Here is a 27,324-nt window from a genome sequence, read left to right as displayed (position 1 = left end):
ACTCATTGGCTATGGTTTTAACTACCATATAGCCATTAGCCTTTTGACGACTCTGCACATTCTTTAACTAATTGAAATACTTGAAAGGAATAATGTTAATTAGTAATGTTATCAAACTGCTGATTAGCTAGTATTATTTCGGTTACGAACATTAAACGAAACCTTTGTTGCCGTTCTGAAATATTATTTTTATAAATGTTTGATGGTATAATTTCTAAGTCAACATTCAATTTCTTGTGGTGTCGCCAGTGCTTGGTATAATTTATATAAATTGGTGTTTTATTTCTTTGTAGTAATTGAACGTTGTTGTGATTAATGGTTTACTCTTGTACGAAATCGATTTGTATTAATATTGACCTTTAAAAATCGTAATATAACAATACATAATTTTAGGATATAGCGTGAACAAATACCAGCTCGCTCATATTATGTTTATTGCTATAAATTGAGGAGTAGGAATACAATTTAAAAAAATCAGAAATCATGACAGATTTCTCGTGTTTACACCTTTAATAAATATATATAATACTATTTTTATAATTACTAAATATAAAAATAGTGATATGCTGAAAACGAAAAAGTTTGAATGGTACATTTATTCATTATTTTTATACTAATGCAAAGCAAATACTTATCAACATTTTCTGCGTCTGTTTTTCAGCTTATTTTCACACTTGCGAAACTACGAACCATTTCATAAAATACTACAACATATTTAAATGCATCAGGAAATACACTTCTGCTATTAGCAACAAAAAGTAAAACGGTAGATAGATCACGTCTATTGACGATATACGGCCATTGGCCAGTCTCAATATATATGTATTTCCACTTAACAAATTATCTGTACACGTGAGAATATACCACGAACTCAGCTTTAATATTAAATGAGCATAACACGTCTTGCCGAAACACTGCACAGGAATCGAACCTATGACTTCCGTGTTAGACAAACTTAGATAAAATATGAAAACCCCTTTCCCAACCCACTTACTACATAGTCACTATACGGGTATTCCTCCGAGTTTAAAAGTATTGGTTCTTCTAGTTTGGATTCAACAGTGGTGAGCCAAAACCATGTAGTTCCGTCCGACGTCGTTTTTCGTCTTTGTTCAGTAAAACTAAGTGAGTGCTTCCCTCGTCCAGCTTTTAAAATGTTTTATATGTGCGTGACCCGCTATTGTAATAGGGCTAGATGAATTTGTGTAAGGGAATCACGCAACGTGACCTTACAAATTTGATTGTCATCGGAAAATTACGTTTATTACGGCCTAAAAAAGGTAAAAAAATCTCCGCCAAAGGTCCCTTAATTGATTTAAAAACATTGCTTTGTTTTGGGTCCAATCATTAAATGATATATAGCAGCAAAAAATGATGTTTTTCCCAAATTTCCAAAATTTTACTTTTTTTTTATATTTGAGAATGGCCAGCTAGTAGACGCAAGTAGGTTCTAATTGTAAAGCTGACGTAACGGTGTGGTTGACTGACCGCACTTATATACGGTATCATGTATTTACACGTGTAAAAATACTATTATTTTAATTTTGTGTACCTTGATTAGAATATTAATAATATTAATGAAGCTGTTTTAATGTTGCTATTTACGGTAGAACGACAAGTTTTAGTCATATTGGCAAGGTATGAACATTTGTAAAAAAGATTTTATCATTTGTCTACAATAAACATATTTAATTAAAAAGTCTACAACTAAGAGGTGTCAATAAAATAACTATCAATCAATAAAATGTAATTTTTTAACAAACCAAGAGCTTATAATTATTTAAAGCAGAAAGTTTATAGGCAATATACATACTTTAGCTTTCAGAATTAAACATTATATGTGAGAGAAATAAAAATTGACTAAAAACACTTCGACATGACGAAGACGCACATTCCAAGCACAGACGAAGTCATTGACACTAGCTCTAATAAAGTTAAAATTATTTACATATTTAAATTTTAGGTAATAATTATATCATGTACTAGCTACTTACACACATTCAAATGTTGCGTACCTGCCTTGCGATTCTGTAACTCACTTTTCGAACTCGCACAGCGGTTTTCGCAGCGGCGGTCGCGCTCAAATCAGTCGTGAAGCAGTCATTTTACGATTTGGCATTCTGATAAGGGGGGAGCTTGTAGTTTATTGTTTATCAGAATGCCAAATCGTAAAATGACTGCTTCACGACTGATTTGAGCGCGACCGCCGCTGCGAAAACCGCTGTGCGAGTTCGAAAAGTGAGTTACAGAATCGCAGGGCTTGTAAAAACAGTCAGAACTTCTCAATTTCGTTCCTCGATCTTGATTGATCTCCATCGAGTTTCCCACCCTCCATGTTATATGGGCAGGTAATTTGTGTACATTTTTAATGCTACCGTTTAGGATCGGCTATTTGCATATTTCAGAACCTTTTTGGCTTATTTTATATGCCCGTTTCAATCGTGATTTATATGCGGGTGTTAAAATATTCTATTGGATTAGGCTTGTATATATGTATGAAATAAAAAAGCTCCAAGGCCTACTTCGTCTGTTCCACGTCGTGCAATATAATTTATTTATTTTAATAAAAGCTGTACTTAAGAAGTTGTAGAGTGCAGCGACCAGTGATATAGCTTATAATCGATCTCTTTAAGGCAAACCAAAATTAAGAGAAATTTAAAAATGTTCCTGCTGAAATTTGTAAATAATTACTGCCTATTTCACAGAATTAAACTGTTCGTAAGAAAATGTAGGGCAATTATAACAGAAAACTCAATCGAAATTCATAAAAAAATGCAATGGTGTGTAAAATTACCTCCGGAAAAGCATCGCTTTTACTATACAAGCAATTGGTAGACGAAACCTATTATATTATCGTAGTGAGCCAACGTAATTAAATAGGTCGAATAATATTACCTTAACTTATTTCTCTTGAAATAGAAGATGACTATGGAAGTACATCTTATATCCAAAGACGTGACTAACACGATTACCAGTTAAATTAGATCAAAATTTGATATTTTTTACCTAAACCTGACATTTTGTTTTTCCTAATTAATTTCTTGTTTGTTTTTTGTTTCGAGTTTAATTTTTTTTCATTGGTTATGCTTTCTTGTCAATTTACGGTCACCTGTTAAGACAGGACAGGATAGTATTTTAATTATTATAAATAAATAAATAAAAATCTCAACTTCCGTCATACATATCGCTTGTATCAAAGCATCTTGCAATAAGAATTTGTCTTGCCAAATAAATACTCACGAAAAACTCAAATATATCAAAAATCTAGAACCTCATAAATTCGTATTAATTTAAACGTTACAACTTTATAAATAGAGATATGATCCGTAACTGTATAACGACGAATTATCCAGTATAGGTTATATCGATCCACAAATTGTTTGACATGGACTAATGTAGTATAAACAAAGTACTATACGTAACAAAGTACATTATTAAACTACGAGGATTACTTACAATCAAATCTATAATAAAACAAATGTCGAATGTGTGATTAATATTGGAGATAGACGCACTATTTTAAATGCGAGGTCGAAATAAAGATAAAATTCATGAAGAGCATAACGTAGATCCAGTTTTATTAAAACTCTCGTACGTTGCATTGAATATAATTACCACAGAAAAAAAACTGCATTTAATATTATAAACTGTTTTATACACGAGAACACTTAAAACATCCCATCACGCCCTCATTGCGTTGGAAATATGTCTGTATTTTTGAAATATGAAACTGGGTTTTACCAAAAATGTGTATTTTTTAAAGTTTCCCTTTGTGGATTTATGAAAATTGAGCGGTATGCTCATAAGTCGAAATTACATTAGAAACATGGTTGCTCGTGGCTGCCTACGTAGAATTAAGAAGTAACCCACATTTCCTTTGTAATATGCTATATACATCAGAATCCCTTTTATGGTTTAAGGTTGATATAAAAGCTTTAAGGATCTTTACTCTAAAATTATTACCTCTAAAACGATATAATTATAAATATACATAACGAGTTACTATACTCGTGTAAGACTGTAGCAGGAGTTCGATATTTTTTCAAAAATGCTCTTTAATCACTAAATCGATTTAGTGCTAAACGGTGGTGAGTGGAAAAAAGAACACGAGAACAAAGTGTCTTCATCCATTTAATAGCGTCTCTATTATGTTAAATATCCTTAGTACTAAATTAGGTAAGCTTTAATGCACAGATACTTTTAAAAAATCACTATATTACTTTTACAAAATCTTCAACTTCTAGGAAACATAATAAATAAATTTATAAACATATATACGTGACACAACCTAACAATACATTACATTATAAAATGTATACAAACTAGTTGCCTATACCTGCTCCTCACAGCTAGATTTTAAAAAAATATTTTGGCCGATAAGAGCCTATGTTAAGATATAGTAACATTCGTGTGATAAAAAAGTAAGAAATCGGTAATTTTGAGCCTATTCGTATTAAATCCAGAATACGTTCATTTTGTATTTACACAATTGCAATCATATTAATAGTCCATACCGAGCTTCCACGTCGTCTAGTGTACGTTAAGTAAAAACTAATATCCGCAACGTATGTAAAAGTAAATAGAACTCGGAATGTGGACACTCAAGAGTGGAGTAGAGTAATGTCCCGCACCGTTCACTTGTTTCGTGGAATCGTGAACGCATCACAATTTGCAATGGTAATGATCATCGTGCTAACTCGATACGTGCTTAGAAAAATACCTTTTTAATTGCTCGGTAGCAATTTAACGATCCGCAAAGGTGAGAAATTGTTTTGCACTCAGATTTCTTCGTTTAGGGATGGTGTTATTTCAGTATCTACGTTCATAATTTCATATGCGATACATTAAGAATGAAGATTTTGTATTTGTAAAAATAGGTCTAATAAGGATTGCCGAAAACGGATACTTGCACACGGAACAGCTTCAGTGATGTGAAATACAGAAGAAAAAATGATTTGCTATTTTAAAAGAGTACCGAGAGTCTTTTACGCCGGCTTTTTCTCTCGGCCTACACCCTCTGTCTTCAATTTAATGACGTGGAATAAGTGATACATGTATCTTATGTTCCATAATAAACACGCACACATAACAAACACATTTTTAAACTAGCATTTGTTTCTATTTTGTTAATATTTCGGTTATTTACAAAATCAAAGCCTCATGTAGGGCTTTAAGTTCTGTGCGGAATAGTAAGGGAGAACGGTGATAAGATAAAATAAAACTTAAACAGTTATAAATTTCATTTGAAACAGTTACCTTTACAGTTACGTTCTAATAACTACATTCAAATTATGCAGATATTATTCATACAATAGTATTTCTTGTTTTTCGACACAGGAAATTTCACATTTATATATCATTTTAAGATGCAGTTATAATATAGATAATCGATTATCGGGTTACGCATAAATTATTATATCTCTAGTAATTAAGATTCCTTCAATATTATAATTTTGAGATAGCTTTAATTCTAGGTATAGCAGATAAAACTTGTTTTAACAGAATTCAATAAATTTTTACATTTAAATAATACGTATAGAGTATATCTAGCGAATAGCTTTAGATCATGTTCTCAATTGTTGGATCAGCTTCAAGGCCTCTTTAAACCAGATATTTTTTTATAACAAAAAAGGCTAGGAATAGGAATGTTATTTGTTTGAAACGTGCTTTAAAAGGACTTGCTTGCTATCAGGTATTTTATCGATCAAATCTCAAATAATTTTCTAAATTCCATACTAAATTCTTCGTCTATTTTGCACAAATAGGCCAGAATTTATAGTAAATTTCTGGCAATTGGATACAACAGCAAACTGATATTGGGAAAATAGATCAAATTCTGAACATTTTTTTCTTATTATCAATAATGTTGACCTAATCATCATCGCGCCCGTTGAACACGGAATATTCAATATTAAATATATCTTATAATATGAATTGAGTGTACCCTTGTACACCAATACCCTTATTGCAAATTATATTCCTAATTTGAAAATTTGAATCTAGCAATTGTACAGATCAGATTTTGACCTGACATTTGACCCTGATATTGTGACTAGTGCCGTCTAAAATAGGCCACCTTCGATCCTTTTATATAGACGTTGAAGAATGTAATAAAGAAGGAAGAACCTTACCAACATGTTACGGTGGAGATTGATGTTAGAGTTCTGTCTTTGACATCTCACATACATTCAATGTTTATAAATGAAGCAATAAATAAAAATTAATTACAACGTGTTTCGAGACAAGTTCTCTTCACGAGTGGATTTGCAAGATACGCGGAGTATACCTTAGATTTCAAAGTGAAAAAGATTAAATCACTTACTTTACAGACCAGTTGTGGCTGGCGCTCTCCTCAATATTTGTTATATACTCAATACTCATATATTTCGACTATATTGGTGTGACTTTTGACAACTCTGGCAAAAATTAGTGATAAGCCCTTAAACAAAAGAGCGTACCAGTCTTTAAATGACCGGTAACGCATTTGCGAGCCTTTTGGTAGTGTAAGTGTCCATGGACATTCGGCAGACCTGTCAATGTGTATAAAAATGTCAATTAAACAAAAGATCAACGTTTATTCGTATTACGTTTGAGCCTGCAATCGGTTTTTCATCACTACAACATGCTGTAATCCTGATTTAATTTCGCTCCAGCTTGCGCCAGCGCGGTGGGTTAATCTTAATGAATTTACAGAATGCGATTTAAGAGAACTTTACAGTGAGTTTTGGGTTAAAATAGTCTATTACGACGCTTTATTCATTTAAATGGACAGTTTTGTCAAACGTGATGTGATAGTCTCTCGCTACTCGAAATGTTAAGTTAAGAATTAAATTCCGGTTAAATTAAGCATATCGGTTAAACGTTCTGATGCCAAAAACGAACCAGGTCCTGTGATCTAGGGACCGGATCGTCGGCTGATAATCGTGCAGCCCTGCGATTCTGTAACTCACTTTTCGAACTCACACAGCGGTTTTCGCATCGGCGGTCGCTCTCAAATCAGTCGTGAAGCAGTCATTTTATGATTTGGCATTCTGATAAACAATAAACTACAAGCTACATGACTGCTTCACGACTGATTTGAGAGCGACCGCCGATGCGAAAACCGCTGTGTGAGTTCGAAAAGTGAGTTATAGAATCGCAGGGCTGCTTCGGTAAGCTGAGAAGGTAGCGGAGAAAAGATTCTCGTTTCGAAGAACGAAACATTATTGTGGTCGCAGAGTATAAAGATCTAAACGGAAACTACGTCTTTGCCCTATAAACAATAATTCGATTGCTAATTCAATTAATAAACATACACAAATGAATCTTTAAATTATACATAAAATCATTTAAACAATTCAAATTCAAAATATCATCTAGTGTTTGAGATATTCAGATTACAAAAAAAAAATACAGTGTTTCCATCCACGTGAAAATAACTAACGTAATTGTCAAGTATAGTAGACATTTAAATGTTTTAGATACTATTTTAAAACCCCTCATATGTATTAAAAAGTTTTATAATATTGACGAAACAAACAGGCAAGTTGTGTGAAACTATTCGGGCATTGTCACAAAGGCAAGGGATGTGTACAGTGTACTTGGGGATGCCACGAGTTTGTTGCCAGTTACATCTTGTCTAGTTTCTAAGCGAGCGAATTACACATTACATTATACATATACTTAGGCATACAGATAGTAGGCACGTAGCCGTACTGAAATATTATTCACATAATGCATATAGAAGAGTTTCGTAAATTAAAGTATGATTTAACATAAACCAATTTAAAATGCTTTTCATGTTCTTATTTCCGTCTTTAACTTTAAAATGTTATTGGACTATTTTTTATTATCAATAATTGTGTTGGACATGACTAATAAAATAACTATCTACATACTATAATAATAAAAGGGGTTGATCGTAAAGGTTAGATGAAAATTAAGGGTTGTATGTATTTTTGTATGCTGTATCATAAAAAATAAAAGCAAAAAAAAATATATAAAAAAAACTAATTTGGGGTGGACAGTGGACCCCCCTTATCACTTATGGGTAAGATATATAGTAGCCGATTGTCAGACTTACTGAATATGCATAAAAAATTTCATAAGAATCGGTCGAGCCGTTTCGGAGGAGTATGGGAACGAACATTGTTACACGAGCATTTTATATATTAGATTACTAAAAAATTTGCTAGATTTTTATACATAAATTAAATAATGGCACGTTTATTTTCACGTTACACACAACATAAAATTGATAGTTTAAACAAACGGTATGTTATTTCATATTCAAATTGGTTGTCTAGTATTTAGCATTCAACCAACGGGTTCCTAATTCGATTCCGGCACCGGAACTGTTCGATTTGACGGGATTTCCTGGGGTCTGTCTGACCCTTGCTGAATCAAAATAAAAATGTTTTCACACATAACCGTAATTACTCTCTATCACAATAGAACCATAATCATTCATTTAAGGTATTTTTTAGTAAAGAAATCTTGATATTGATGAAAAAAAGTAGTTTTTTTAAATAAAACACTATTTTGACCGGATTGAAGTTATTTATTATTATAAATTTACAACTATTTAACATAATTTTAAATTTATCCGACGTTTCGCGTGCTTTACAGCGTGCGTGGTCACGGTGACCGAAGACAAAAGATGTTGAATGTCAAAAAGTATCACAGCTGCAGAGAAAGATGCATTATCTGTATTTATTTCCCCGGAGTTGGTATCGACTAAAAGATGGAGGGTTTTGGCAAAAATGGCTCACGGTGTCCTCTATTTTCGCGGATTGTGTTTCTTTTTGAGATTTTAATTTGGATATTATTGGATCCCAGGTGTTTGACAATTTTAGGCCGTCTTCTCTATTGAAATTGGGGTGTTTTTTGATTTCAATGGCTTCGCGTACCAATCTTGGGAAGAATCTTTTCTCTTTCGCAAGTACTTTCGGTTGGTCAAAGCGTATGCGTAATCACTAGATTAGGCCTATCTAGTATGTGTTCACGCTGTAAAGCACGCGAAACGTCGGATAAATTAAAAATTATGTTAAATAGTTGTAAATTTATAATAATACATAACTTCAATCCGGTCAAAATAGTGTTTTATTTAAATGAATAAAAGTTATGTCAATCAAAGACAATACAAAAGTAGTTTTAGTAATTGGATTTGTGGAAATATATTTTAGGTAATCCAAAATTTCCCGCAGCGTTTGCTGTTTTTAAAAAGACACAGCAAATGTTTATACATAATCAAGAATTAAGGTAAGTCAAGATAGGTACTCGGTCCATTGCGGTCATTACAATGACTTTCGCTCAATACTCCTTTGTAATCTCACTATCAAGTATGATGAACTCGCCGATATAAAGTTAAATCATTGTCATTATCTATCATTATTATCAGCTAAATGACCGGAGTTTCTAAGAAGTCGTATTGATGTCGAATGATGTTCTGTGAAGCAACTAATTCGTTTTGCATAGTCGAGTAAAAAAGTAATAGCGTGGGGTTCAATGTTAGGTCAGATTAATGTTTTCATAGAAGAGGTTACGCCGATTTAATGTAATAAAATACACCGACGGCTGTTGTTTTATTGTTCTATTAATAAATATACACATTTACAATATATAAAATTGTTGTGTTGGTTTGTGTACGCTTCAAAAAAAAGTTCTATATCTATCTAGCTTAAATTAATGTTACATAAAACTAAAATTTGTTTAACTAAGAAAATTAAACAAACAGGGTACAAAAAGCTATTCGGTAAGCAATTAATATTATAAAAGTATCGGTAATGTATCCATAACTCGGTTAAATATTTCGAACAAATCTCACTTTAAATTTTTCACTATACATAGTGCTATATACCAAGAGCCACCCGTTGTTATTCGGTCAAATCAGTTTTTGTGATTTGAGAGATAGTACAAACAAAAGAAGTCTTTCTAACACACTTAAATCGAGTGGAAATATTATAATAATAATATTTACATGTAAAAATACGAATGACGTATCAAAATAAAATAAATAAATCTCATCAGAAATAAAATAAATACTATTTAAGTAATGAAATCGTGATCGCTTGCGGTAATAGATTTTCGCAATATTCTTTAATTATAACTTTGGCCAGCTTAGTCAAGGTAAGCTACGAAGTTCGAAACCAACTCAGATAGAAGCCGAATATACGAACTTATTTGCACAGTTTTCAAAAAAATCTTATACCTACTGCATGAAATGGTCTTGTTTGACATATTTGATAGTGCTAAACTGGAGATTATGACTTACACGATGTTTACGCTCACTATATAAGCAAGTTGCCTTTTAAAATAGTTAAAACACTTGTTGCTGGAAAGGAATTAAACTGCCTCCCAAACAAAAATAATAAACCAAAATGGTAATATTGAAATATTTAGTTTTTTAACCACTCAAATTAATTCAGCTATGGAAAGTCATTACATTAAGTAGAAGACATTGACAAATACAGTGAGATTTACCGTAACGTTGCCAATAATTCAAAATGTCATACGAACGAAAGCGCCCCTTAACTTTTATAAAGATTTACGATTTCCCAAAAGTTACATTTTTACTGAAGTAATGGGTTTCTATGATTGATGTTCTTGTTAAACGCAAAAATTGCATTTAATCCTTTTCGTCTGGCTTTATTATGGTAAAATACCGCATCCATTGCTTAGTATTATCAATTGGGTATGTTCAGAAAGCTGATAAACGACTTGCCTTGATAAATGATAAAAATCAGAGACGTTAAAATGTCATAACAGAAATAGCGAATTAGAACAATTTACAACTCCCGATATACCTAAATAGGCAATATGCCTCTGCTTTACGCTTCCTTAAATTGCTGGGAATCGAATCCAGTACACATATCTAGTATAGTATATATACGATATTTATGTGACCAATGCCTGTTACAAAGTAAATCCCTTTGAAAAATTTAATTAAACTTCTTTCCCGTTTTCCTGGTACTATTAAATTTTAGCCCTATCTATAGCTGTATTAGTTTAAACATAATTTAGCTAAGTTAGCGGGGAAATACAAAAAGCCGTCTCGCTGTCACCAGCAACACGAGATTATATCGGGAAATCCAATTTTGTGGTTTTGTTATCGTACAACTTGGAAATTCAGATCATTTTTCTTTTAAATTTCTTCCATTTATGTCGTTAGTATTGCAAAATGTTAACGCTGAATTTTATAACATTTATACTAGAAAAGGCATTTTATTATGAAGTATTTGATATACATATGAAAGTATATAATACAAAAAAAAATAATATAAGTATTAAAAATAGTCTTAACAAATAAAATTAATTCCTGTTTTCCATAACCACCACACGACATGCTGTGCTTGAAGTGCACATACCTACATAGTGGATGGAACAGTCTGCTCCTCAGTATAATGCTGAGCCAGGGCCAGTTACAACCACAACACACACACACTACACACATAAAATGTACCTTATTCTTTAAAAAAATGTTTTATTTTCATTCTTTTTTTATTATTATTATTGTGTGTGTGTGTGTTTCGTTAGTAATAAATGTTGTCTAATGTCTAAGATGTGAAAACTCAAAAGCAGATATTTCTTTAGCGTTCCTAACATCAAAAAGCCAATTAAAGTAGTCGAAATCGCCCCATCATTGAACGAAGTTTGTCACATATCTATCAGATTGTTCTACGCGAGTAAATTGAAATTAAACTTCATTATCGGACATAAACGCAGTCTCTGACCACGATGTTAAATCCTCGATACGTCAACCCGTAGTCCACTTTTATATCCGCTAAAGTTTTAATCAATATCGTTGTAAAACTGTTAGACAGCCATAAAGGAATGAATGTATGCAGCTATACATAGTCAGTATAATCCGCAAGAATGGCTTGCTTTGTGCAGGGTGGAGAATAAATATATAAATATATAATGCCTTTGTGTAACCACATTATGTTTCATGACGGCGTTTATATAGCAACAGTATTGCATGTGAAATTTTGATTAAACAATGCGGAGGTGAGATTTTAATGTCTCTTAAATATTAGAATGATTATAGTTAAAAATTTAAACAAACTAATTTTCACATTTACATCATTGTGTCACACTTTTACAATAGTAGACTTCAATATTAATTCATATAAGCTTCCGTGTTCCTACATCGAAATTGTTATTTGTCGTTAGATGGCATCATAAGGGTTCATTGTGTAGGAGTGTTAGTGTCCAAACTAAAGAATGACCGAGTCAATTAAAATCTATTCTAGTTATATGATTACTTCGCTTCTCCGTCGGTCAGAATTTTTAACAGAACTTATTTAACGATTATAAAATATATTTAAATTATTTGCATATATCGTTTTGCTTGACAGGTGTCGTGGTCCAAAAAAATTATTTTATATACAATATTAAATTACTTAATACTAAGATATGATGATAAAGCAGTGTTTGCATAACGACTCCAGCATTCGACTCTCAATCCTGATGTCGTAGGTTGTGCACCAATCGACTTTTTGTAAATGTGTGCATTTAATATTCTCTCGGCGGCAAAGAAAACATCTTGAGGAAACTGGCATGTCTCAAATCCAAAAATCTACGAAATATATCTCACAGAAGGGTGATCTACTACTTTTCTATGAAATAAAAATGATCAAAGAAACGGATGCAATCTGAAGCCAAGACCTATTTACCGTCATTGGATTATTATTATTATTACTAAGATAAATGTTTGTTGTAATTTATGGTAGAAATTTATTACGCTTTTCAATTATACAGTTTTGTAGAGAATTATGTCAGCGCTGGTATATTAAGGATCCATTGCATACATCATTCATCAGGGTTAGACCGTGCATGTCGGTGACATCTCTCATTTCTCAACGCTTATTACATGTGCCTTAGGCTGTAACATGAAATTAGGAACACTGTGCGGTTTTAGTTGTAAAGCAAGCATATTTTCAACTTTTAACCGTTTTAAAAAGCGTTTAGAAGGAAGGATATTCTTAATTTTTAACCATAGGAAATGCTTGGAAGCCTTAATATACTAGAGTCAGTACAGTATTAGTAACCATTTACTATGGATTATTTTTCCGACCCAAATATCGGCCAATAGAATTGCACCATTCGACGTCACGTGGTACAACCTACATGGTATTATACTGATAATTTTTTGTGAAAATTTTCTCTGGTCGTTGCTTCAAGAAAAGTATTAAGTAGTTGTTTTATTCATTATGAAATTCTTATTTGTTAACTGTACATTTCGTCTCATGGTGCAATTCTATTGGCCGACATTTGGGTCGGAAAAATAATCCCCCGAATACCACAAGAGCTTCAAAATTATCGGGTATTTCCCTCAAGGTTCCCTGCAAACAAATATAGTCGTCATGACGACTTTATTTGTTTGCAACGAACCTATCGGGAAATACCTGATAATTTTGAAGCTCTTGTGGTTTTATAACTGACAATTTTATTTGACAGTTTTAAATAAGATATGAAGTGAAGTCTGAAGTCCCGAAACATTGAGATATTATCTGTAAATCCAAATCATATCTATCATTCAACTGATGTTTCTAAATCCAAAGTATATTAAAATTATTTCTATAACTGAATTTTGTACGAAAATGTAGCTCAATCATAATCAAATTCGTTCTAGATATTACACATCTACGACTGGTTAGAACTCCTAAGATATAAAATCCTTTAAAATTATAAGACCAAACAGTTTAATGGTAAGAATGGTTATAAAATTCAGCACCACGCTCTCGCATTTCAAAGAAGATAATTTAAAATATACCCATTGAACTAAATTGATCAGACATGATATGGCATAAGTAGTTTAAAGGTTTCCTCGATAGAAAATTATAAGGTTTATGTTACTAGTTTTATTAGCGCGAGGCCAGTATCACATCGTATTGCAAAAGGATGAAAAAAGGGTAAAGTAACTTGTATGGCGGGTCGCGTAGTGATGGGAAATTAACGTATTTACACTCGATTATGAATATTGTCGAATCATATTTTAAAACATTAAAAAGTCTATACATGTACCTATACATAGGGACATGATCATCTTACTGTATACAAGTGAGTGAGTACTACCTAATTCAAAAAACAATTTGGTGTTACCAAATCGAAATTATGATTCCCCACAGATATAGAATTATCATCAATATTACTTATTCGATGTTTACGTTTTTTAAATCTGTTTTCGCCAGCATGTAACATTACCCAAGTATAAAATGAAGACTTGTCTAGTTTAAAAAAAAACTACTGAATTGATCTTTAATTTTACTAAATAAAACCGACTCATATAAGTTTGATTCGCTTTCGTGTCTCATGGCGCATTCCCAATGTCATTTGTTTAATTATTTGCCAAACTATAATTTACACGATGGAACTAAAGACCAGGTCAGATCGTTGCCTTATAATGGTCAATAGAATAAGGTTAGAAATATTCATATTTATGTATATGTATATATGTTGATTCATCGCATAAAATTAGAATAATTAAAAAATCATAATTGACCATCCCTAGTAGCAAGATGCAGAAATCTGTGCGGAGTAAGGCGTGGGTTAACCGGTCTAGACACGATGAACTTTAAGGATCCGACAAATAAAACAAAAATATCCGTACACACCGACCCCGGGAACTTAATGTCCGATTGTTTAAATTCGCCGATAGCGGAAATCAATTTGATTGCGGTATTAAATTTTGACATAGAAGCTTGGTCTACGTGGACGAAATGTATACTAACAGATTATAAACAAAATCTAACATGAAAATAGGTTTACAAATGTAAATGCAATAAATCTTCTGGATCTAAGGTGAAGGTCAAGTCCATGTATATCCGTTTCGCGTCTTTTTCCATCCCGTTTCTCCGGTTTCTCTACTTCGTTTAGATCAGAATTCCCCAAACTTTTTGGTGTCGTAGACCCCTTGCCATGTTTTTCCGTGTTAGGTAGACTGTATTGATTTCCTGTAAATTTCAAAATGTATTGCGACCACAAAGCGAACACCAACATCCTACAACTTACACAATTTTATAAACATATATAATATTTTTTTACTTCATAGGTACTTTTATAAATAATGTATATGTTTTGATATTATCAGATAGTATGATGTAAGTAAATAGGTACTATCAGTGTATGTGTTGAGATCCACTATCGTGGACCCCCATTTTCATTTCATGGAACCCCAAATTTTTTTTTCGCTGACGTAGACCCCTTGCAGGTTGTCATAGACCCCTAGGGGTCGATATAGACCACTTTGGGAATCACTGGTTTAGATAGTTTTGTACCTATTACCATTTTGCGAACTAGTCTGCCCACCGTGGCCTTGCAAAGTTGGTGCAATTTTTATCATATACGGTTTATAACATTGTCTGTCATATGGCATGTAGAAGATAAAATGTAATTAAAATATTGATCACTCCAAATGTTTTTAACCAGTAATAACATAAATACAATTGCGAATACTGTTTTGCATTTCATGGCGTTCGTTTTTTGTTTTCATTCGTCAATTACTTTCTTTCTCTATACTTTCATTGCCTGTGTATTTTAACGGCCGGCAACGCACTTGAGATCCCTCTGGCATTAAGTGTCCATGGCGGTATCACTTAACATTAGGTCAGCCGTAATATACAAAAAAAAAGATTTACATTATATAACATAATATGGTGAAAGAACTACTTTGTTGTCAAAAGAATTAGGATATGTGTAGGGTCTATGTGAGGACGCCCAAATGAAATGTGAATCATAGATGCGCGTGGACCACAGAGCCTCGATTAATCACTATAGGGAAAAGGTAAACAAAGAGACGTTAATTCGACAACGACAATGCTAACTGGCTAGACGATTCGCATACACTGGGGGAGTCTGCTTTATTTACTGGTCTATGATGGAACAGTTGGAAATTTGTCCAAATAGCAAATACATAGCGTGTATTGTTGTATTAAATTGTACTGTTATATGTTCTAAGAGTGCGAAGACGTTGCGAAATACATATTGCGTGATGTAATCTAAAATTTTGATCTGTATTTAGAGTAATGTTTGTTGGTGGCTAAGGTTTACATTAAAGATCACAAAGTTCATAAATAATCAAGAAGACATCGTCAAATTGTTTTCGATCCCGTACTGTGTAGCTCAATAGGACGAATATATAGAACTATGCAGCACATCAGTTTCACTAGATAGACGGAAAAGAAGCTCAATTGTAACTTTAAAAATCTTTGTTTCGCCCGGTATCGAACCCTGAAGTAAGGACCTGTTCGAATGAGTTACGTATGTCATTTTACTATTTGTGACCGAGACATTTCAATTTAGCCTAATTTGGTAATAGCAAAAATTTACAAGAAATTATCCAACTCTACTTACAGATACAATTTTTTGAAGTGAATTTTTTTCTTGTCCCTACCACGGTTGATCCGAAGAGATTCGAAGCCATTAGTAACAAAAATATATAATAACGATAACAATGATAGTAATACTATTAATTCTATTACAATTAATGAAATTCTCTAATAATCTTAGTACTACATAGTAGTACAGTAATAAGTTAAAATGAAATAATTGTATTTGTATTCATGTCTATGATAATAAAAGCCTTTTGTTAAACTTTATCTAATTTAACTGTATTTAACCAATTTCTGTAAAGTTGCATATAGTAGATCATTTTTCGAAAAATAAGGTCATAAAGAAGTTTCACTTCTTACGTGTGTACACCTAGTACACGCACACATTTTAATTTTTATTAACCATAAATGCATAAAAGCAATGGTTAAACCTAAAAAAAGACACAAAGGAAATTACAATTATGATTTTATAGCAGTTTATAATTTTAATCGCATATAACCCGAGTCCCGCCTTTGTAAATATTTATGAAGGGCTAAAGTGCAGTCTGGTTGATAACGCTACTACGCACGACTATTGCCTCGAAGCAGGCGATTGAATTTAGTGTCATACTATAATACTGTTTACCTAACTATAATGCAATTTAAAGCAATTGCACTTTTTATCCTAGCTTGGACTTTAATTATAGTAAATATTTGTTGCCTAAGTCAAAAACAATGTTTTTGGTTTTGCGGAGATTTGCGGTGGATTGCGACTATCAATACTCAGTGTACAAGTTAAATGATATTTCAAAAACACTGTATAGTAAAAGATTTTTTTTAATGATTGGACAAATAACACTAATTGACCTAGTGCCATGCTATGCTGGTGAAGCTTGTGCTATGGGTACTAGGCAACGGATATACATACATATTATAGATAGATAGACATATAAATACATATTTAAACACAACACCAAATGCTCATCACATCGATATTTGTCTCAGCCGGGGATCGAACCGGATCGAACCGAACAGGATATTTGTCTCAGGGGTACTAACCACTAGACCAATGAGCCGTCAAATTAATTAACAAAAATCAAGCAGATTTGATCAAAATCAGAAATTATATAATTTTCCTGTATTTTCATAGTAGATGAAATTCTTGGTCAACTATCTGAAATTAGAACAAGAACCTACTTCTTACTAAGATTGTTAGTGTGCATTAACGTGTGGATTTAGATAAGGTTTTCGCGAAAAAGCTACTAAAGATACAGAGATGTCGTATTTCTTCGGACTATTTATAGTTTTAGTAAGAGACTTCTAGAATACTATTTTATATTTTTATTTTATATTATCTGATGTTAAATGATACCCACTATGCCAGAAGGCTTGCAAGTGCGTTGCTGGCCTTTTAAGAATTGATACGCTAGATATTATCTTGAAGGACCCTAAGTCGAATTGGTTCGGAAATACTTCAATGGGCAGCTGGTTTCCCAAAATAAAACCTTAAAAAACGCTCAGTTCTGAAACGACGGCCGTCGACGATGATATGGGTAGAATTTCGTATTCTGCCTCGACGACCGATGATGAAGGCTGCGGCTATTAATCCGAACTCAATGGTAAATGCGGTAGATAATGTAGAGAGACCCCACATCTCCACTGCATATCTAAAATCGTAGGTAAGTTTTGTTATAATATATTATATAATATATATATGAATATAGCGGTAAATCTTTGGAAGAGAAAATTTGTTTATCCATTTCTTATTTATCTTAATCCGCGAGGGTTATATAGAAATACTATAAACCGATCGTAAATGCTAATAAGATTTTTAGAGTTGGCCCAGTGGCTTCAGCGTGGTTAAGCGGATAAGGCTCTGCTGTTACCGCATCCCGCCTAAGGCGATTGTTGCTGGCGTCTTGGGGTTTTAGTGGGTATGCACATTCGCGAGTCCCACATAACCCTCCCGCACTAAGCAGTCGCACCGCGGCCGCGCAATGCATTTCCCCAAGTAAAAAAAAAAAAAGTGGCTTCAGCGTGCGACTGTCATCGTTGAGGTCGTAGGTTCTATTTCCGGCCAAGCTTTTTGGATAGGACTTACTTTATGTCTACGTGCGCATCTAAGTTAGAGTTAGATGATCTAACACTAGCACGGTAAAGTAAAACAGCGTGAAGAAACCGGCATGTCTCACATTAAAAAATCGAATACATGCGTAAGATAGAAAACTGATCACCCACTAGTCTATGAGATAAAAATGGTCAAAGAATGCAAATTGAGGCTTGGACCAAACTGCTAGGCCAAAAGAGATGAAGAGAAGAGATTAATGACGTTAGCGTACGCATCTGAGGCGTGAAAAACAGCTTTATAGAAGATATACTGCAATATCTGCAGCCACTAATCTTATCTAAGCTAATCTAATACAACGCCCTCTCGTGTTTCCAATTGTGTCCACTCAAGGTAAATTAGTGGTTTTCTCTCGGGACAATGCGAGTTCGTTGCACGGAAAATTTATAATTGTCTTGAAAATGAAAGGCACTTACTTGATATACGAGTATTCAGTTCAGAAGTTAAGAGATTTTTATAGATTTTATACAGATAAAAAGACTTTATTTCCGCATCAGGTGACGTATTTCTTATTCGTGGTCATATTCGCTACGTCCAATAATTAAATCGCGATTTAAAGGTGCAAATAGAGCTTTGTCAGGATGTTCGAGAGAAATAAAAGAAAGAAATAGAACAGATATGTGCCAACAACACCTTTTATTCTTTTAGGTTTGTTATTCTTTTGTTTAATAAAATATTCTTAAACATACAATATTTTGAGAGATCACTCATCCCAAAAGCGCTACAAATATTTTGATAATTGGACAAATGTTTTCCTACTACTACAAGCCCTGGGTGTCCTTGATGAAAAAAGTGAAAATAGCCCATGTAGGCGTTCTGCGTGCATTGTATGTCTGTCATGAAACCAACTTGCAGAGTAACTTGTATTCTGTTTATTTTTGTCTGCTGCGCCTACGCAAATGTAGAGCGATAAATAAAATAAATTCCTGTATCCATGCGAATATTCCATATTTTTTACATTCAATATCTTAGTCCTGTTCTTGAATCAGTATACTTGGTCGAAAATGACTATTTTTAATAAAATGATTTCCTCCTCGAAATAACAAATGATTTATGCACATATTTATTTTTAAAAAATCAGTTTCTACAACCAAAAGCTATATAAACCAGGTTTTATTCAGATTTACTGTGAATAAAACTGCAGATAGCAAGGTTTGTTCTAAAGGGAATATCTTCCTTTATTAGCTATTCAGAATGTGGGTACAACAGATGCATCAAGGTTTTCAGAAGCATGAGGATAAGCTCACAATCATGCAAGTTCGGGCGGGGCTGCACCCTAATGCAATGATTCATATTATTCGGTTTGCGGGCGAGTTGAACGTCTTCCATTATTGTCATTCATCTGAGGAAGTGGGCGGCGCGGGACGGCGGCGCCTCACCCCCGCGCGCTCCGAGGCTCAGTCGCCGGCCGACACTCTCGCTGCTAGTACGCGAGACACGCGATGCAATTTGCTGTCCTCTGACGTGTAGTCTGTGTGTGTGTGATTCGGCAGACGGCGCGAGTGCATCAGCTGGAAGCTGTCCAGCGTTAGAACCGGAAACCACAGTGCTAAGTGCATCAGTGGTCTCAGCTGATCACGCCGTCGAGTAACGCACGGTGAGTGCGATCGATGCATACCTAATTGTCTATTTTAAGCCGCTCAAATGTAATTGGCAAATTACGATACCAGGGATTCGAAGAATTTGGTTTGCCGAACGTTGAAGGTACCTGTTGATAAACAGTGTCGGCTTACGCGTAATACGTCGTATTGTGTACAATCTGTCATTATTGGACGGATTATCAAAACATCGTTCGGTAAGCCGTTTCAGTGTTGAATATATTCAGACATGGAATCGAGTACTGAAAGTTTAAACTACGCTCGGTCGGCGTCAGCTGATTTCGCCGGTATCAGCTACGGGAAACGGATTGCTAGAAAAGATATCTTTATGTTATCTATATCTATGTTGAGTAACATTGCTTACAAGATTTTAACTTAGAACTGAACTGTACATCACTTTTAGCGGAAACAGTTTGTTCAATAAACTATATTGCAATTATTATAAAAAAAATATCGCCAATTTTAAAAAATGATTTGAAAAATAGCATAGAAACAACTTGAAACTTAAACTGACTGCATTAGGTGCTCTGGTATTAAAATACCTAGCAGTTCATTATCTCTTATCAACATGCGCTTGCGAAGGTCGTAACTCAGAACTGATAAATGTTCGTTGCCATACCTACTATAAAAGTCACTAAAGCCCTAAAACACATCAAGATAACAGTAATAAAATAATTAAAATCATTACCAGCTTTCAACAGAAGAAGAGGTCGTAAAATCAACAAATTAGAATCGTAAAGACATGCAGACTATTAATAGTCTATGCCTATTTAGACCATAATTTATAGAACCGGAAACTTCCAGTTACCTTTTTCCGGTACACTCACGCATAATAATATGGGAAGTTGACAGTACCATTTTAGAAAACGAATTAGTTATGAGGCACTTTGCACTTGCTTGTTGAAACTACAGATAATACTCTTGATAACTGATTCTTATCGTATTATGTAAGTATAGCCGAATTGTTAAACATTTACATTATGCAATAGCAAAGTTATATAAAAGCGGATTTTATATGACTTTTTTTTTGGGAATCCATGCGTCCCGATTAACATCGTTTTTATAAATCACCAAGATTATATTTTACAACAGATGAATTAAAAACAAGGCGTTAACAAAAATACATTAGCGCGGAAGTTCCTGTGTTTAAATATGCACAACACATGTTTCGGATCGAAGGCACAAAAGGGGTGTAGCCTTTCTAATTTAAAAGTCATCTAAAAGAAAATTATAAAAATATAGATTTTATTTACCGTCTCTTCATTCCTAGTTATCAATGTATCAACTTAGGTTGAAACTAAAACCTAAGCCTTGCTATTTAAAATGTGTTCAGAAAAAAATACCTCCTCACACTCCGTAAGTCCTGGTACTTCTTCATAAATTAAGATTGATATAAAATATGTCAGAAAGAAAAAGTGCAAGACTTAGTTCTTAGAACGTTTACTTCGAACCCAAAACAAATTTAACTGACGTATACGCATTATCTAAATAACAAAACACTGTCAACATTAAATTATGTAAACGTAAACACATTGACGGGTTAAAGGTTAAATGTTATATTCAAATTATATTAACATTATGATAATGAGCTATTATTTTCACTGATAATAATAATTGCTAAAATACCATTTTATCACGTTTTTACGGGTTTAGCCGACGCTTTTGGTTTAAAATATATAACCCGAAAAAGGCTTAACAGTTCGACGTATACTTTTATGAATACTCTATAATGCTGAAGGGATTGCGCATTTTCTGGCGGTATAGAATGGTTATATGAAGAAAACTGTTGTTGGCCAACCAAAATCAAGTCTTTTCTTTTAGTCGGAGAGGAGATTGACATTAAAGCGAGTGAGTTGGACAAGTTGGTTGTAATTTAAAAAATCTTTTTCTCTTAGTATTTAATAACTGATTCTCCCTCAAAGGCCGGCAACGCACCCACTAAAAATGGGTGTCTATGGGCTGCGAAGACTGCCCTTTTTGGTCGTCCCGCAAGCTCGTTTGCACCCCTATTATATATAAAAAAAATTAGTTGTATTAAAGCTAAACATTTATCGTAGTCTTACCTTGAGAAAGTTAGTTTATTCTAATGAATAGGTTATTGAAAAATTTATTTCTAACAGATCCATTCAAACTATCATATAATCGATATTAAAAGTATGTTGGTGGTTTTAACGCACTATAACTCTTCGTTCGTTCGGTTACATTAAGTTTAGTCAGAAGGTTGTTTAGTTCTTAGAAACTATATTTGAATAGGCAGGTACAAAACTTATTCCTTTCTAATCCTTTGTTACTAATCACCACGTTACCTAGAACAATAACGCAGTAAAACGTGTCCACCTAATGTCTGACTGCGCTTACCAGAGGATTATGGGACTTCCAGACTCCACGGCATTATAGCCCTTATTCTATTATGACACTTACAACAGATCTTTTAGCTAATGTCAATGTCATTGACTAATTCTTTTCAAGGTTTGTCAAGCGTTGCACCGTAAATCAATTTAATGTAATTAAAGCTGAGTTGTTCTTTTAGGATAAAATACAGTCGTCATCGCAGTGTAAATAACAATTGACGTAAAGAGTCGTACTTTAGAACAATATATAATACTTAGGGTCTGTTTCACAATGTATGGATAAAGTACCAAATAGCTATGCAACACATAAATTATTTGTAAGATAAATTGTGCTATTTGACATTCATCGGACTCATAGCTTATGATTTATGTGACGAATAGCGCTATCTGACAGTCGTGAAACGCAACAATAGTGTTTATCCTACCAATAAGTAATAAATAGCTAATTTGGAACTAATGTAGAACTTATCCGTACATAGTGAAACAGACCCTTACTGTAAAAGAGTTTAGTAATATATATAAGTGACAATCGCAAAAAAGTAGGATTTTTTTTATATGAAAGCGTCCGGTATTAGGACACTTGATAATATACAAAAGACTATTGACTTTGATAAGCGTCTGCGCAAGGTATCTGGTAGTCTCATTGTTCCGTTATCGTGCGGTTACGATAAGTAAATAGCGATGCGGTCCGGCACGTATTTACAAATGGGTTGCATAAGGCGCTGCTTATACTGTTCTTGTAGTATAAGGTATATACTTATTGTAATTAATTCTGTATTTTTATGAAGAGTTTTAAACGTAGTCTTAATTTTAACATTCATTAGACGTAAACTCGGAAGTATGTGGCAAGAACTCTCTGTATAAATCTATGACTTCAAGTTAATTCAGCGAAATATAAGAGAAACAAAAAAAATTTTGCGTTTGCAAGTCTCCTCTTATCGTTACATTAAGTAATGTTGTCTACTTTATAGTTTATATGCAATTAAAAGAACATAAAATCATTATTTTTTATAGTAAAAACTAGGCACATACATTCTATTTGGTGGAAATAAGAATCCATGAATTAAGGTACAGAAATAAAGACACTGAAATAAGAACAGAGTGAAACCAAACCCCGCTGTAACATCGTATTAAACCTGCGGCTGAGGATGGAGGCTTATAATATAAGGGCTGGCAAGTAGCCTTTTCACTGGCAACCCTACCGCTTCGTCGTTCGTTCACACTATGGTTTATTTTAGTAGCGTCCGGCGCGGAATGCAGCCCATACGCGAGTGCTGACCTACCACAACACCACTGTCACAGATTCGATCAGGATGCTCTACTTATGTAGATAACCTTGTTACAATATGGCAACGTTTCGTGGAATTGGTTACATGTTCTATTTTTGAAATTTAATATATCGTTTGTGCCATTATTTTTTACCCAATAATTACAATTTTAAAATTTTATAAAGTTTTGTGTAGAATAAATTTTGATCTTTAATAAATCCAAATATAATGACTAGTTTTTTTAAAAATAAGTTTTATAATTAATTTAACATGTACTTAAACTAAAAGCTTTAACCGTAAATATGTCTAAAATATATATGTAATAGATACAAATCGATGTCGAATAATTTCTAGGAATAAATAGATCTTCCACGAAATTCTTAGGATTCCTATTCTTTTACGATGACAAATGGAAAAAAAATATAATTCAGCTATAATGATATGATATTCCGTTATTGTCAGAATCCAAATTGAATATTACAGGAATCAAATACAATGTCTAGCCTTGAACTGTGCCGAACCCTAGACTTAAGGCTACGTCAGACAGACGCCAGAAGACGTCAATTATTAAGTAGCAACGTCATATGATGAAAACAGCGTGTCACGTGGTTGACTAAGCGTTTTTATTACATTTACCATTGTTTGAAATATTTTTATAAAAAGTTGTGAATGGACGGCATTACCACGACAATTTGCAAAATTGAAATGATGTTTTGAAAATTATTTAATAAATCCTAAACATTTATTCATATCACATCACACAACCATAGATATTTAAATCTAGTAACTGATAATCTTAATTTTCATAATACATCAAAAGTACTCTCTTAACACTACAACAGGCTAACTATCACATCGTTAGAGTATCTATAATAATAAAATTATTTCGTTTGTACTATATAAAAGTTGTTCTAAGATTCGCAGTGTATATTGCGGCCATAATGATATAGTCTGTGGTCGGGTGCGTCGGCCGCGTCGGCGCCAGCACAGTCGCCATTTCATCCAGATTGATCGTTCTGTCGCATTGCCATATCACAAGTACTTCAAGGAACTGAAACTAAAGTTATTATAATATATATTTTTGGAAAGTTAATAAGAATATATTTTGTATTACGCACTATTAAGACTGATACAACATTACTTTAATTATGTCCATTATTTATTACACCTGGAAGAGTTTAAGATGCCATTACAGTTCACGGCTCATACGATTGCAGAGATGGAAGGAATGTTTTTTTATAAAGCCGGGTATGTGCTATATACTCTACTGCGGGTTTACCTAGCAAGGCACACACACGTGCAATGCGGAGACTTATAATATTTCTAAATATTTAGATTAATTAGGTAAGATTTTTGGGTAAAACGGGTAACAAGATGAATGACTCTTATTTTTAAAGAACGGCATGATCGAGCAAGGCACAACTAAAAGCTATGCTATATATAGCTATACCTTCGGCAGACCTTTTAAAATTAAATACACCGTCTAAAGCAGTAGTAACTATCCCCTTTTTATTATTAAGATTTTCATTACTACCAATGTAAGCTACAGTACAAAAAACATACTTAATGCGTACTATATTTATTCTTTGAACAAAAGTAAATAGATCAATTCTATCGGCACATAGTATCTGGCCAATCTGTGACGTAATTCAGTCTTTACTCACTTGTTAGGCTTCCCGTCTGCCAAGTATAATTAAAGAGCCTCATTTATATGGACGCCTCTGCCCGACCTTCGCAGATTGTTCGTGATAGATGCCCATCATATTCAGTTATTTGAATAGCGGTTAACACGTGTAAGAGAATATTTTGGTTTTAAGCAGGGAAACATTTTTTTATAGTTGTCATACTATTTTTGCCTGAGAATAGAATGACGTACAATTTTATAATATTTAAATCAACCTGAATTTTTTTATTAATATTTTCGTATTTCGATCTTCTTGGACTCATTAATTTACGAATCATACCTGGTTCGTTATATAAACTAGAAAGACTGCCCACTTATAGTAAATACGCCAAATCCAATGGATTTGACCAACTGATGTCAAAGTTAACCCTAAGCCTGGACTATGGATCCTACTCCTAGTATTTGATAGATGATTCATAAGGATATTTATATTATTAATGTTAGTGAAACATACACTTGTTTTCTCTGAACTACGATGACTTTGAAGTCATGCGTCACGTTCGATAATTGTTTTATTTACATTATAATACCTAGTGCTTATAGGGCCCACACTGTTTGCTTGTGTGATACAATCTAATCTTCGGTTGACGGATACAGGGTACGGAAATACAATAGAACTCTATTGAATTTCCGTATCCATAAATTGAACGTGGCAATGCATCTCCCTATGGGTACGACGTTTTCTCTTATAAAAACATTTGTAACTGTTTTATAATAAACTTTGAACTTGAAATAAGTTTTTAAACCCGACAAAAATATTGGTGTTGCATACACCGTTTATCGAGGAACGCTATAGATTGATAAGAGAACGCTAAGACAAAAGTAACGCGGACAAAACCGCGGAAGACAAGAGTAATTTGTTATTTGTGTTTACTGAGCCACGGGGCCAAATACATATAAAATATTTATACAAAGGTATTATAGCGTCACGTCACGCTTATAATAAAGTTTATTATTGGCAATCATTATTTGTTGCATATCACGATAAAATAACTTCACGAAAGGGAAGTGTGTTACTAGGCTTGAGTTTATGGAATTATAAAAAAAAATATTTATTTTCAAATATATGTATGTCCCGTAACATATACACATTTGTGTTTTATTGACTTCAAGTAGATTAGCACCTAGTCTGACCCATTTCGATTTTTAAGTCTGACCGCGTCACCTCACGATGATATCCATCTACGAGAAACTGATAGAAAATAAAGAACCATTATGGAAATCAGTACCCAGTTTATTCAATACGTCACATGGAGCATGTTGCAGTTCCTTACAAGCATCGTGTAATATACAAAACTGGCCATTAAAAACGTGTCAGAAAGTCTCTTGTTCTTCTCATACCTTCATCACCCTTAATTTTGACTAAAAACACTATAAAAATGCAGTTAAAACATCTTTTTTATTTACATTTATGTAGACTGTTACATACAGTGTAAACTCTTGATAACGAATTTCAAAGCATTTTATTCGTTATAGAGAGGCTTCTTTATAGGGAGGGAAGAATTAATGCATGGGTGTTGGGTTAAACCAAATAAATTTAACTCGTTAAAATATATTGAGATTTTCGTTATAACGAATGACGTTATAAAGTGTATATGAAAATATATATTTTGATTGTGCTTAAAGCCTACACGAAAGCTGTTTTCTATATCTAGTGCTATATAGAATTAGGATAAAGGAGGCTTTTGTTAGCGAGTGAATTGTTAATTAATTAGTAATTGTCCGCTTAGTGGTATCTACCCAGATATAAGCAAAAAATATTTAATAAACTTCTAAATAAATATAATGCGGTTAAAACGTGTAACTCCAAGTGGCACTTACGTTTAATGGCGGTGAGGGATTACAAAATTGCATTTATTTCAACATCGTGTCGCGAGAGCGTTGACATGAGTGTTGCGTTGATAATTATAATTATCATATTTGTACGGTTCTACCTTTTATAATTCACGCTTTATCTATAATGTTATTATAACTCAATTTTATGCACTCGAAAGTCGGCTTTATCTCTA

At 33.3% G+C, this 27,324-nt stretch overlaps 1 protein-coding gene across 8 annotated transcripts in view; it reads left to right on the top strand.

Annotated features, from left to right (window-relative positions):
• The window catches only part of LOC125048860 (protein alan shepard), a 161,095-nt gene that overhangs the window by 25,773 nt on the left and 107,998 nt on the right, over positions 1 to 27,324 (top strand). For 2 of the 8 annotated variants that reach the window (XM_047647803.1, XM_047647802.1), the window contains exon 1: positions 19,794 to 20,011. The exons of the other annotated variants lie outside the window; for them this stretch is intronic. The gene's annotated coding sequence lies outside the window, so the exon portion shown is untranslated. Of the gene's footprint in view, positions 1 to 19,793; positions 20,012 to 27,324 lie in introns of those variants that run through there. 8 annotated transcript variants of the gene reach the window in all.

Source organism: Pieris napi, chromosome 4 (assembly GCF_905475465.1).
Source record: "Pieris napi chromosome 4, ilPieNapi1.2, whole genome shotgun sequence".
NCBI classification, from domain to species: Eukaryota; Metazoa; Arthropoda; class Insecta; order Lepidoptera; family Pieridae; genus Pieris; species Pieris napi.
Note: the sequence above shows the minus strand (reverse complement) of the source record. Positions and strands in the feature narration are given on the sequence as shown.